Source organism: Cynocephalus volans, chromosome 11 (genome assembly GCF_027409185.1).
Source record: "Cynocephalus volans isolate mCynVol1 chromosome 11, mCynVol1.pri, whole genome shotgun sequence".
NCBI classification, from domain to species: Eukaryota; Metazoa; Chordata; class Mammalia; order Dermoptera; family Cynocephalidae; genus Cynocephalus; species Cynocephalus volans.
In genome coordinates, this window is record NC_084470.1 from 10,159,105 (window position 1) to 10,172,515 (window position 13,411).

Below are 13,411 nucleotides of genomic sequence, written 5' to 3' on the forward strand. Positions count from 1 at the left end.
CCTGCCAAATTCCCTTTATGTGTCTGTCTCATATTGTGGACTGCAAGCTTAGTAAAGGCAAGGAACGTGTCTTGTTCATCTTTGTATCTGCAGACATGAAAGAGGCCCTTAAAAATGTTTGTTGAACGAATGAAGCAAGCTCAGTCTTCTTGTTGGATGGATGGATGGATGGATGTTTTTATATACAGCATTTTGTGACATGGCTTGTCAACACGGCCCTCTCCTGTGGACGTTATCATCTACAGACCCTGCAGTTATCTCTACCTCCCCATCATATTCCTCGCGTTGGTCCTCACTGCCACCGTGAAAAGTCTCCCTGGTGTACTCTCTGTGATGGGCGCAATTTATTCTCAAGTTCAGCCCAACTGTGACCTCAGAACTGCGAGTGCTCCTCCACAGCTCCCCAGCCAGTCCCTTATCTTTTCTCACCATCACACTATCAAAAGATTCTCTGCTACCGTGTTGGACCCGGATTCTTATTACCTAGTGTCTGAATGGATTACAACCGATTCCTCTCCAGTCTTCTTGCCCCCAGTGTCACGCTTCTCTGATTTATCCTGCACCCAACTTATACATTAATCTTCCTTCCAAGCTGATCCTGTCAAATCCCAGATATTTTGCTAACCCCGGGGCTTAAAATCTCTACTGATACATTTTTCCTCTGTCTTCAGTCCCCTCTTCCACCTGCTCACCGATTTCAAAGCCCATCCAGGCTTCAGCTTCACAGTACATCTTAATTTCTGAACATCTCCATGTCTTCATCCCCAACATACTCTGCCCCCGACCGAAAGCACTTTACACTCCAACCTCTTGTCACTGTGGCACAAACATAAAGCTACTTATGTGATACGTTATCCTGTGTACATGTCTTATCCCCTCCAGTAAATTGCTCTTCAAAGGGAAAAAATCTCTTAGACTCCCCACAGGCATGATACAGCAAGAGCACTCACCGACGTCCCTCGACAGACTGAACAAGACTCCTCCTCCCTTTGGGGTGAGTGTTGGGAATATTGTGGCAGAAGGAGGTGGCTATGTGCCCTGGTTACTTGGGTGGCTCCTATGATTTATCTTTCCTGACAGCTGCTGGCTACAAGGTGCACCCACTTTCCACAGTTTCTGTTTCATGCTGTGGCTTTCTAAAAATGAGCCTTTCTATTCATTGTCAAAAAGCAGACATATTGGTACAGTCTTTAGCTCTAGACACCGTAAATGCCTGAATAGATCAGATCACCACAGGTCAGTGTATTCAAATGAATTCAACTAAAACATTTTTCCCAAAAAGTATTCCTTTTTCCCCCAGTTATCCCAAATAGCCTCAGTCCTCCCTTCTGCTTTGACGTTGGCATGTCAATGATATATTTTCAAAATTGCATCAACTCCCCTGACTAGAGTGATCTTATAATTTGTGATCCTAACCAGAGCCCATTGAGAGTGTGAGGGGCACAAAATTACTCCAAGCAAGCAGGTGAAACCAGGACTGTTCCTGGCAACCTAAGAACATCACCCTCTCTGGGACTCAGATATTGGTGCAGTACTACATGTCACAGATGAGGAAAATAATGTTACTGAAGGCCGAAACTGACCATGGCTTCTGCCTTCTGAGGGAAATTGTGTAAGTCATACCAGTAAAAAAATATACTGCTCACTTCTGCTTACGAAGACTGATGGGACGATACAGATGCAGGCTAAAGAGGGAGAGAGGAACACTGAAACTTCAAAAACCTCCTCAGACTTCTTGCTGCTGAGCAGAGGGAATTACTGAATCTTTAGGTAAGCAAAAGTCAGCCCAGAGCTGTACAGACAAGAGCCTAATCACTGTGCTTGCAAAAGTGAGGGGGTTGAGAGGCGAGGGTTTTAGGGCAAGAGTAAACCAAGCAACCTGGGTGATCAAAGGAGTTTTTAAGAAGGAAAAGATTAATATTCAATTTTATGTTGCATTAATGCTAAACCCTTCCAACTCCCCAAGATGGTCAGTGAAGTCTGGTATAAAAATAATGTCATCTGTGAGTAGTTTTTAGAGAAAACCAAAGAACTTCATTCCACATCTGCAACCCTGAAGAGCAGAAAGCAGCAGCAGAAAAGGACAGCACAGAAGCTGGAGTTGAATGGAATCAGGAGCTCAGACCCACAGTGAATGCGAAGACTCTGGAATGTGCAGAAGTGTTGACAGACAGGTCTTTCTCAAAAACAAAAAAGGCCTTGAGCCAGTTTTATATGGATGTCAAAGGACTGGGTGACCTCAGCTATATCAAACTACACATTCATACCTCTATTGATGAAATTTGGCTATGGAGTACAAATTTCACCTTCAGTTTTTAAAATAATTTTAGTTAAAAACAATATACATATTTTGTCACTAGACTTTATTCTAATCCGAACGCATATCCTGTTGTATAGACGTCTGCATCCTGGTGTCTTCATGATTGGTTAACATCATCTGTGTGCAAATAGGATTTGTAGGTGACACAGTATGTGTAAAAGGAAGTCACAAGTGATTGATAGAATCAAGAGTGACAGTTACCTCGTAATGTTTAGTAAGTTTGGCACAGTGTAACCAGTAAGATGCAAAATTCCACAATTATGTTCAAAAAATTTGTGTGAGGATGGGTGAGGAGAGACCTGGCTAGCAGTCCCAATAAAAGGAGAGGCCTTGGGTAAGAAAACAGGAGTGTTTTGCTCTGAAGTTAGACCTGAGTTTTAATCTGCTTTGTCATTTACTAAGCAACAATTTGGGTAAGTTACTTAACATTTCTAAGCGTCACCTGCCTCAAATATAAAACGGGGTGATGAGGATGTTGACAGCATTAAGTGCGATAGTACCTGGAAAGTGCTTGGCTGGCTCTAGCACAGGAAGAGTCACTAGCACGGAGCAAATGCGTAGTCAGTGTCAGCGCCTGAGATGGCCCTGTGCCCCACCTCTACCACGTTTGGTCTGAGCGATAGAATCCAGCAGAATTGGCAGAGCATCACTTCCATGATGACGTGCAAAGGCACTGGGGCTTGATATCCCTCATTCTGGAGGGAGCCACGTGAGTGAAGGAGCCACAGGATGAGGAACTCAAGCCCCTGCGCACAGCCGTGTGAGTGAGCTTGGACGTGACCCTCCAGTTCACCCCAGTCAAATGTTCAGAGTCAGCAGCCCCAGCCAATAACTTGACTGCAGATGCACGAAAGACTGAGCTGGGAACACCCACATAAGCCACTCCTGAATCCCGATCCTCAGAAACTGTGTGACCTAATAAATGTGTGTGCTGTTCCGAGTTGCTAAATTTGGGGGTTCTTCGTGATGCAGCAGTAAATAACTAATGCAGCAAGTGATTAATAACCATTAGCCTAGTTGCTGTTACTTGATTACAAATAAGGACCATCAGTGACTGCTAAAAAAGTCTAAGGTAATATTTTAATAGACTATTTGTCCTATTCACAGAAAGTAGCTCCATTCTACGTGTGAGAGCACTTTGTTTAGAGCATTTTTTAAATAGGGATTTTGACAGAGTAGAGAGGAGTCATTAGAAGAGTGATAGAATTTGAAATCATACCTTTTAAGAAACAAGTAAAAGAATTGGACAGTACATTACTTTAAAGACATGAAAAATGAGGGGGGTATTAAATTTGCAACGTTTAGAAGTATGTCATTATATTAGTCTGTTTCTGTTACTTATAACAAAATACGTGGAACTGGGTAATTGGTAAGAAAATGAAATTTATTGCTTACAGTTTCAGAGGCTGGGAAGTCTACAGTCCAGGGAACACATTTGGTGAGGGTCTTCTTTGGTGGTGGCTTTACATCAATGCAGGGGTCTCACGTGGCAGAAAATAGTGGAGCAGAGAGAGAGCTCCTCCTGTGCTCAAAGCCCTCAGAACCACACCCAAGACCATCATTAAACCATCAATGGATTAATCCATTTACTTGGGTATGGCCCTCACAAGCTAATCACCTTTTCAAGGCCCCACCTTTCAATTACCATAATAGAATTTCCCACCCTCAATAATTAGTGGGGATTAAGATTTAATGAGTTTGGGGGAAGGGGACATTTAGTCCACAGCAGCAAGGGGAAAGGGAAGATAGCTTTCTTTCACGATGCTTCAGAAATCCAGTTGCTGAGACTGATCGGTGAAAGTTATAGCAAGAAAGGTGTAAGCTCAACATGAGAGCTTTCTAACTTCTGGAGCTATCCAGCTAGAGACAAGTGTGTCCTGCAGGGTCTGAGCCCTGGAGCCCTGGTCAGAGCCAAGGCTGGTGACCTCTGTCAGGCTGCTATGGACTGAGCACCAAGCAACCCAAGGGTCTCTAAGGCCCCCTCTACTGAAAGCATATCTGAATCCCCCTAGAAACAGCACATTAGATCAGTTACTCTCCCACTCTGTTATTTTTATGCTCAGATCCTGCACGCATCTGTCGTGTGTCTTTGGTTAGCTTATTGATTCAACATCACTACAGGGTCCTTTCTCCCATCCTCCCACCAAGCAAGATCCACTTGTCTCCCATCTGATCATTTTCCAGCTTCTTTTTCTTTTTTTGCTCAATTTCTTTATATTCTTCAGCTAATGATAGTTCTTACTAGCTAGCTCTTTTCTAAAACTAAAATGAGTGTATGTTCCCACATGTGCGATGGACTGAATGATGCCCCTCCCCCCAAATTCATATGCTGAAGTCCTAACTGTGGTTCCTCAGAATATAACTATTTAGAGATAGGACCTTTAGAGATGTAATTAAGGCAAAATGACGTCATACAGGTGGGCCCTAATCCAACATGACTGGTGCCCTTGTAAGAAGAGGAAATTTGGACACAGACATGCACAGAGGAAAGATCACATGAGGACACATCAAGAAGATGCATTTTCTAAACCAAAGAGGGAGGGCTCAGAAGAAACAAATCCTGTCAAAACATTGATCATGGACTTCTGGCCTCCGTTGTTTAAGCCACTCCGTCTGAAGTATTCTGTTACAGCAGCCCATAATGTAACTAATATGACATGCTAATTCCTTATTCTGTTGATGGACTCTGTCTCAGCAGTAGGAACAGACAGCCACTTCCTGTCCAGAGGACCACTGCCTGGTAAACACCAGGGTGCCATCCGAGCCCACTCATGTTGGATCTCTTTTCAAAATGCCGTATGTCTGTATCACTTCTCCAGGCATTACTTGCCATGCCCTCTCATTCTTTGGTGCTAGGCTGCCCCACCAAATGTATAGTTGAGAGTATAGCAGGAATTGTCTGTTTATTTAAATAACATAAAAGGGCAAAGAACATACATTTCTGATTCCAAAAATCTAGAAGAGCTGCTTTTAAGAGCTTAGTGAAATATTTGTGGGTGATGTTACTGTAATTTAAAGTTCATTTTAACATAGGTCACTCCTTTAAGATTTTTTTTTTTGGCTTCAATTTAAAAAATGCTTATGTTATCCCCAATGTTCATCGCAGCACTCTTTACAATAGCCAAGAGTTGGAACCAGCCCAAATGTCCATCATCAGATGAGTGGATACGGAAAATGTGGTACATCTACACAATGGAATACTACTCAGCTATAAAAATGAATGAAATACTGCCATTTGCAACAACATGGATGGACCTCGAGAGAATTATATTAAGTGAAACAAGTCAGGCACAGAAAGAGAAATACCACATGTTCTCACTTATTGGAGGGAGCTAAAAATTAATATATAAATTCACACACACACATACACACACACACACACACACACACACACAAACAAACCGGGGGGGGGGGAAGAAGCTATAACAACCACAATTATTTGAAGTTGATACAACAAGCAAACAGAAAGGACATTGTTGGGGGGGAGGGGGGAGGGAGAAGGGAGGGAGGTTTTGGTGATGGGGAGCAATAGTCAGCTACAATGTATATCGACAATAAAATTTAAAAAAAATTAAAAAAAATAATAATATAAAAAATAAATAAATAAATAAATAAATAAATAAAAATAAAAAATGCTTATGTTAATATTAGGTTCAAAATATATATTTACGATACAAAAAATATGTAACTGTACAAACATTCAGTAACGTGACTACCTTAGTCAGGACTCTCGGTGGCAAGTGACAGAAATACAACTCAGACCAAGCTTGGTCAAATGGAATTGCCAGAAGGATGGAGTTGTGCCGGGGCCTCCCAGACTCTGGTGAGGCCAGGGCTCTTTCTGTCTGAGAGGGAGACCCTCATGCAGCCTGAGGAGACAAGACCGACTTCCTGGACTGTCACCCGTGGCCGGCTCCTCATGTGCAATCTGAGTAAACAAACTGACGAGCCCAGAGGAGTTCTGCCGTGAGCACAAGCGGCTCAGTATTTGAGCCAGGACTCTGACCTGTGTTGTCACATGCGGCTTCTCAGTTGTGACTGATGTCAGCACAAGAATGGAGGCCACTCTTCATGAGTAGGGACAGGGTCTAGCTCAACTTGCTAATGTTAGGGGAGGAGATGACAGCAGGTAGGAAAGGGGACACTCCTTGGACGCCTTCTAGCTGGTGCCTGCACTTCCTGCAGCGTAAGCGCTGCGTCCCCAGCCTCCTGGCCAAGCGCCTCCACAGCAACCTGGACTTCCCCAGAGAGCAAGGAGTGGCTTATTAATTCCGCATCTATCTCCAGTGCCTAGTTCAGTGCCCGGGGATATACGTAAAAGACACTCAAATATGTGTCTGCTGACCAGTGGTTCTGAGATAGTCCAAAGGACCAGGCCTGATACTTTCTGTGCTATGGGAAGAGGTAGAAGAGGAGGAAGATGGAGACGGAGGAGAAAGAAGAGGATCCGAAGAAAATAATATTGGTCTCAGAATCAGGAGGTCAAAGAGCTTCATGGGCACAACGAAGAAGAAAACGTCTGTGAGCTGTGACTCTTCAGTGATAGAGCAGTTATGTTAAGGGGCCCACTTTCCTTAAAACTGCCCTTTTCGGGAACTTCTGGCTTTTCTAGGTCCACAGTAAGTCAGAGTTTGCCTCTCCCCTCTCTGAGCTCATCTAGTGTCTTGTACATTTCTCCGGCATGACATATCACAATTGTCAGAGTGTCTGTCTGCTCCAGGAGGTCTGTTTGCAGGACTGCTACATTTTCAAGGCTTGGTAAAGGCTTTGCCGATGCACTTGGATGGACAAGAGCGGCCCCGAAGACGACAGTGGGACGCTGGGCGAACTCAGTCTGCCTTTGGCCGAGCCGGGATTTAAGGCTGTGGCTCTTTCACGTTCTGTTCCATCTTCCAGGCGCATCTATTATGTGATCATTATAATAATCCCATGAGATAAGTACTAATATCCTCCTTTTACAAAGACAGCAACTAAGACCCAACGAGGGAAAATGACTTGCCCAGGTTGGAAAGTGGCAGAGTCAGGAGTTGTAAGCAGATCTGTGTCACTTTTTACAGTTTCAGACTGCACATTTCTTAATCCCCATACCATCCTGTCACAGGAATAAATGAAAAGCAAAAGCTGTCTTAGCCTATTTTTGTGTTGCTATAACCGAATACCCGAGATTGGGTAGTTTATAAAGAAAAGAAGTTTACTTGGCTCACAATTCTGGGACAGCTGCATCTGGCACGGGCCCTATGCTGCTTCCACTCCTGGCAGAAAGAGGCAGGGCAGCCAGCTGTGCTAGGGGATCACATGGCGAGGGAGGGAAGAGGTGCCAGGCTCCTGTTAACAACCAGCTCTCACAGGCACTAACAGCGCTCACGCCCCCTCCTCCAGAGGGAGGGCACTAATCTGTCCATGAAGGATCCACCCCATGCCCCAACCCCTCCCACTGGTCCCTACCTCCCAACACTGCCACCCTGGGCATCAGATTTCAACATGAACTTTGTGGAACGAAAATATCCAAACCATATCAAAAGCCAAACAGTGCTCTGTGTTTCAGCTCCTAACAAGGGACTTTGTGTGCAGTAGGTTCTCAATATGTATTTTTTTATTTAAATGCTCCCAAAAGGAGCTGACAAAACTTTGCTAAGGGCTGGCCCTATCTACTCCTCTCGTTTTGCTAACCAAATCCAGAAGCAGAGCCACACAGTGGAAGAATGATTTAGCCACACGGTCATCCAAGGGACACTATTTTGTTTGATGCACCGTATGGAAGACCCACAAAGGAACTGAATTATTGCTTGGTTTTAGCTTTTGCTTTTTTACATCCCAATAGCAACCTTAGTCCTGTGTAAAATATCTTTGATCCCTCCGTGTGACCTTTAGATGACCTTATGTTCAAGGCTCCATCCTGAATTCACACTTAGGAAACTCTTCAAGATCGCGGGAAACACACTCGATTGTGGGTTCTCCCCAAAGTGCCTACAATTTCTTATACTCATTTAATATAGAAAAATGACTTTAATAACCTCAACAGCCTAGTCACTGGTAGTATCCACAGCCAAGATTTTATGAATATAATTTTTCTTTGTGGCCACAAAAATAATGGAAACTTCATTTTTTTGGTCACAAATAGTGAAGTTTCTGTATGGAAAAGACATATTGGCCTCAAGAGACTTGAGCTAAAGTTTTTCCCAGAAATGCATTTACAGTCCATTTGAGACACAGCTCAGAGGAAAAAGAACCCCTCTTCCAATGGTTCCAGAAAATTCTATTAACTGAGATTGGCCCAGCTTGGTACATATGTACACACTCGGAGCCCCTGGATGGGGTCAGCTTCATCCAAACCACACAAACTGAGGGTGGAGAGGAGGCCGAGGATAGGGACAGAGAGTTAAGGTGAATATATATTTTAATACATTTAACCCATATAGACCCGTTTAACACCACCCTCAAAATCCTTCCCAAGACTTTTTCCACAATGTCTACATTGTCACATTTACAGGAGGACTGTGTTCTAAGCACTCTGCTAGGCCCTGAGATTTAAAAATGAATAATACAGTTCCCGCCTTGAAAAAACTAATTAGAGTTTCTCTTGGAAAAATACTGGTCAGGTAAAGAAAAAACCCCATGATGTATTTGAAACAGAGAAAATTTAACACAGAGAAATAGTGACATTGATACTATAAAAGCTAAAAAAGCAGAAGGAAGAATTAAGGACACTGGAGAGGCAAACGGAGAACGGGAGATGCCCAAAGATAAGTTGCTCACGCCGCGGGCTGGAGTCCATGACACGGGTTCCACCTGTCACGTTGCTGTGAGACATCTGCAGTCAGCTCTGGATGTGCTGATGTGACGCTGCCTCAGCCAGTGATGGAACTGCTGAAAGGTGCTGCTAGAGTCTGCAGTCCCCCCACCTGCTGTCACAACAGCAGCACTAGCAACCACCAGCAAATACTAGAAGCTGCCAGCAACTGCCACACTGTCAGAGCCAGACGTTGGAAGATTTTCTCTCTTCCTGCCTTCTGGCCTCTCAGTAGTGTTTTCTGCTGGCAGGATATAATAAGAGTCTGGCTGGTAAGGGAGCCTGGGAAATGGAGTTTGCACACTCCCAGTCCCAACAGCATAAAGTACAGAAGAGCAGATGTGGGACTGAGAGATACAGGTAAATAAACAGATCATTGCAAAATGAGTAATGCATAAAATGCCATGGGAGTATAGAAGTAAATCATCTAACCCAGATATGGGCAGAGGAAATTTCCGGAGCCAGTTCTGAATAGATACATACGAGTCAGCCATTTATTCCTTCCTTCATTCAGCAAGCAGCATGGAGGAGACCAGGCAGGGGAAGTAGCTTATGTGAGACACAACGATGTCCATCGCATTATGGAGGTGCAAGGTGTGACGCGGCATAGGTACACGGGCCGGGTTGTGAAGGACCTAACAGGCCATGCTGAGGGGTCTGGCCTTTAGTCGTAAGAAAGGTATGGCGCTGGTGGGGTGGGGGTGGGGGTCACTGGAGGATTTTAGGCAAGGAATGACATGAGCAGACACGCCTGTGTTCTGCAGAGACCATTTGGCTGCTATGGAGAAAGTAGGAGGGACTAGAGCACGGACCGCGGAGTCGGGGGTAACAGTAAACACGAGCCAGGCCTGGGACCTTCCTGGTGTCAGTCAGCGCCCTTCGCAGGAGCCTGCCCCGTGCATGTGAGTCTGGCTCCACTTGAGTGAATCTAGCCCAACTCAGTCTGAGACTGCAGGTATTTTGAGGATGTCCCACCTGAGAACATTCATACATGGAGAATTCAACATATTAGCAAAATATATGGCTGTTTCTGAACAATTTAAAGACTGACCTTCCTGGTGACAGCCGATTTCTCAAAGCCCAGGAAGTGAGATATAAAGATGTTGCTGCCACTCCCGTCCCCACATAAGAAAAACCCGTGTATGAGGGAAACGTGCATTGTTTACTTCCACTCTTCATTACCAGTTTGTGTGAGAACCTCTGGGGCATTTAGGGTGGATGATGGAGCAACCTGTACCCGGTGTATGCCCACACGTGTGCAAGGCGGAGGCCCAGAACTCCCAGACACAGTATTTATATTTGAAGAACCCATGTTTCCCTTTCAAAGGTGGACGTTGTCCTTTGGATGGGAAGGCATGCATGCACCGTAACACCACCCCAGCCAGAGAACCGAGGCGGTGACCAGAGTCGCTCCTGGACAAGAGACGTGGGTTTTACCATCTTAAGGCTAAGGGAGTAGATCCTGTGGGCCGGCAGATGCCCGGGCAGCGTTGTCTGTGAGGTCAGAGAAGCAGAGGAAGGTATGTTTCCAAGTTATCAGGGCAGTGGGCTCTTAGCCAAGACAGAGAAATCAGTTTTAAGCCTATGAAGAAAGCAAGACGGATGAGAATCAGGAGGCTAAATTGCTTCAGACTTGAGGTGCAAAGCATGGGAGACCCCAGAGAGTGGAGAGTGACAGTCGGAAGCCAGAGACAAGGACAGATACAGAGTAAAATTGGCTTCTGGAACCAATTCCACAGCGCCGCCCCTGACTCGGTCCATTCTCACACACTCCTCCCTGGGGCTCTCAGCAGGGTTATTCGTTGTTACTATCTTTGAAAAACTTCTTATTATGGAAATGTTCAAATATATACAAAAATAGAAAGTATTATAACGCGCCCTCATGTAGCCATCTCTTCTGTACTCTTGGTGTCTCCACACCTCCAGGTAATTTTAAAGCAAATCTTACACATCATATTATTTCACTCGTAAATATTTATATGTCATGAAAAGATAAGAACTCTCTTTAATCAAAACTACAATTTCATCATCACATCTCAAAAGTTAACAATTTCTTAATATCATCAAATATCCAGTTAACGATCACATTAGCCTGATGGTCTTACAAATGTTTTTTACAATCAGTTTGTTCAAATCAGGAGACAAATAGGTCACATTGTGACGTTTCTTAGGTTCTTATCTATAGGTTTCCCCTCCCTCTTTGTGTCACACCATGGAATTTATTTGTTCCAAGTTTTTAATAAAAAATGTCTTCTAATTATAAAATTACTTTTATGTTTTTGAAGAAAACTTGGAAAATGTCAAAATACACAGTGCAATCGTTTTTAAAATCACCCCCAAATCCCAATATTCAAGATAACCAACATTTTAGTAGTATTTCCTTCCTTCCACAGCTCAAGGTGAAAACTTGAGAAAGAAAAGTCAGAACACCGTCTTGTGGCGAGACTGTCACCGTCGTGCCCCCTCACCCCCTTCTCCCACACTCTCTCTTTCCTTTTGTCTTTGTTGCATTCTGTCCTTACAGGAACTTCTCAGCTCGAGTGATATGCCCATTTTTAAGACTTTTGAAACATACCTCCAGATGACTCCCCAGAGGGGGCATACCCTCCAGGACTCTGCCAATCTGTACAGGGTTCCAGAGCGTGGACAGTCTTCAGTGATTAGTGGGGCTGGGGCACTGGTGGGGTTGGGAAGGTCGAGGAAGCCTGTGCAGTCTCAAGGAGGAGGGCACAGGGGGCTGGGCAGGAGGGGAGGCTGGGGGCGGCGGGCTGTCCTCGGTGGGCCCAGTGTCAGCCTTGTGAAAGCCTGGTCTGCTGAGGAAGAAGACACGAGCAGGGCCTCTGAGCAGCGGAGGGTGAGCACTGTGGGAGAATCCCACCGGCAGCCTGTGGGTCCAGAGTTGTCTTGACAACCGAGAACGAAAGCCCTTCCCCTGGCTCAAGTCCACTCAACCAGGAGCCTTCCCGATGGCGCCAATCAGTCTGTCCTTGAACATAGCTTTCTTTTGGTTGATTGTTCTTGTTCCTGCTTGAATTTCTAACAAAAAAAGACATGCCAATGTCCTAATAAAAATGTCTCCTAACCTTGTTCATTTCCTGACCGGATATTTCTACATGTTGCTAATCCTTTCCAGGACATCAACTTTGAGTCTAGTTACTATGTTATGTTTCTTTTATATGTGTCACTTTGCAATCTCACACATAGCTGAAGCTTAACCAAAAATGGTCTTTAATTTTGTAAATGTCACAAAAAATAGTACAGTGTTAAGTCCAAAGGAGTATGAAAAGGATGAAGACATGATTCCTGCCTTCTAGAAGTTTAGAAATACCTCTAAATATCTAGGCCTTATAAGCAACTAAGGTCAACTTTTAAACGAAAGAAAAAAAACAGTCAAAGAACCCAAGTAAGAAATGGAAGAAGCAATTCACTGAAGAGCAAAAACAAATGGAAAAAAAAAAAAAAAAAAAAAAAAAACCACAGAAAAAGCTCAACCTCACTAATGCTGAGGGAAATGCCATGAGATACACCAAGGCTGCTGGCACGGGGACAGGGAACGTTTCTAGACTGTAGGTTGGAAGTGTAAATTGGCCACAGTCTTTTGGAAGGTAATTTGGCAACATTAATTAAAATTAAAAATATACCCAGCCTCATCCCAGAAATTCAACTTGTAGATATCTATCCTAGAGAAGTTCTCACACTTGTACACAAAAGCACGACCAGTGTGGTCATTGTAAATGTCACTAAAGGCCCGCATAAGCTGTGGTTCGTGTTATAAAGTTCTAGAGAACAGCCCAAGTACTAAAGTGGACCAAGATACATTGCAAAGTGTAAGTAGCAAGTTGCAGAACAGTACATACAAAATGGTTACACTATGTACAATAAAGCAAAGCAGTCCCGTTCCTCACGTTTGTATAAATGCACTGGTATGTGTACAAGGCATAGAAAGGACTAAGTCACCCGTGGGTGGGAAGAGACATAGGGAGGACTGGGAAAGAGGAGGGGATTTTTGGCTTTGTCTATAGAGTTTTTATAAGAATATATTTTACTTGTGTGACTCAAAAATAATTTATAAAAAATGATGAAATAACCATCAGCAATAATATATGATTTTTATGATTATCAGTTTTCTTTTATCAGGACGTCATTCTACCTCTTCAACTCTCTCCTCCTTGAAAGTAAATATTCTTTATGGCTTATCTTCTATTTATAGTTGTTCCCTCAGTGCTTTACTTGACTAAGAAATGAAACTGTCTTGCTAGTTCTTCCAACAACAGTTCAGTTCCAAGGTCATCTTGACCTGG